Below are 1870 nucleotides of genomic sequence, written 5' to 3'. Positions count from 1 at the left end.
ATGTTGACCTGGAATTCAAATTAAGGTTTATATTTTTCCAAAGTCTTTGTTTTTAAACAAAACTATCTTTCAATATTAAAGTTTCCTCTCTTCTTTTCTCCACATTCTTTCCATGTTTTCCTTCCTTCCTTCCTCTCTTTCGTTCTTCGTTTCTTCCTCTTCCTTCTCTTTCTTTTTTATTCTCTGCTTCTGTTTCAGCCTTTTTCTTTTTAACAAGACTGAAAAGAGAGAAATTACATTTATAATTATTAATGAACTACAATCTCTTTAGCACTGTTGATAAGCCATGGTAACAATACTGAAATTTTCCTCAGTTTTTCCATATTTAGTCAAAGTTATGTTAAATTTTTCTTCACTTTTTATCAAATGGCTTTTACCAATAACTTTCTGCATAATGAAAATTTCAGAACTTTAAATAAATCATTTAACTCATCACCATCTCCATTATATTTTTAAGTAACATGTTATCAACCCTGACACATTTATTATTAGGAGTAAATGTTAGTGTTTAATTATTCATTATGTGACTATGCCATAGGCAACATTTTGAAATTTCTGTATATCTTTCCTAAGATCAAAACACAATTTTTAAGCAGAACAATATTTAATTTATTCATTCAATCAACACCCTCTCCCCTTAAAGAAAGTAAATGCCTTCTAAGAAGAATGAATATTTTTTAAAGAAATGTTAATCAATGAGAAAATCATCTGATTTAAGTAGATTATACTTTTTAAGTAACAGCATTGAGTATAATTTATCAAATTTCTGTTTTGTCATAGACAACCCATATTTGAACTTAAACAACCAAGTTTGCCTTCAACACACCATAAAATTACAGTAGAGACAATGTGCTAAATATTAAGTTAGCCAAATGTGCACATTTAACATATTTCCACTTTATCTGGAGAAGTTTGCTCCTACCCATGATTAGAAGCAAGTCACTAGGCATTATGTATGCTTCATTCATTTTTCGGTATTATTTTAGTTTCACAGAAGCTGCTCTGTTAAGATAAACTTTGGACATCCTTACTTATAATATGTTCTACCTGATTTTTGTATTACCTTTTATGCCTACAGAGATTTGCATTCATTATTATTGTAGAATGCCTACAGATTACCTTTGAATATCTAACAGTGACATGTTCTTTTGATACATTAGGGATGTGAGATTTAAGAGTCTTGAGAAGCTTAAACTGTATTAAACTTTTATTAACTAAGGATTTTCTCTATGTAATTGAATAACTCAAAGCTCTGACAGCTGACATGACTTAACACAGATTCAATCTTCACATTAAGTTAAAAATAACTTTCATATTTTTGAGTTAAGAAAGTAAAATAAACTTTCAGTAAACATCATTTAATATTTCTTTTTGGAGTTATATTTACTTAGCACTCATGACCTAAATGATCCTTTATAAGTATAATTTTTAAGCACTTGTCCTTTCTGAAAGTAGCTTTGGATTATAAATTCTGATGCACCACAAGAAATATATTCTGGTTTATACTATGAAATTTTTTGTTCATAAGCAAATAATATTTTCATATTTTAATGAAACTCATATTGCCATGTAGTTAAGACTTCTAATTTTTGAAATTATCTTTTAAATAAAGTCAAACATTGCTTTATTGTATTCATTGGCATTACTTCCCTAAATGCATTTTATATTACTTAAAATTGTATATATGATACCACAAAAGCCTTTTCAAATGCTTAGTGCATTTAATTGGCTGATTAATTTCTGAAATTTCATATTAAGAATAAATTTGACTATGGCACACCAGACTTATTAATTATTAATTGACTTTTAGAAATAAGGTGATATTATTTGGGTACTCAGTTTGAGTCAGGAAATACATAATACACCCATA

The sequence above is a fragment of the Propithecus coquereli genome, unplaced genomic scaffold (assembly GCF_000956105.1).
Source record: "Propithecus coquereli isolate 6110/MARCELLA unplaced genomic scaffold, Pcoq_1.0 Scaffold183, whole genome shotgun sequence".
Classification (NCBI taxonomy): domain Eukaryota; kingdom Metazoa; phylum Chordata; class Mammalia; order Primates; family Indriidae; genus Propithecus; species Propithecus coquereli.
The sequence above is the reverse complement of the archived record's forward strand: the minus strand, read 5'-3'. Positions refer to the sequence as shown.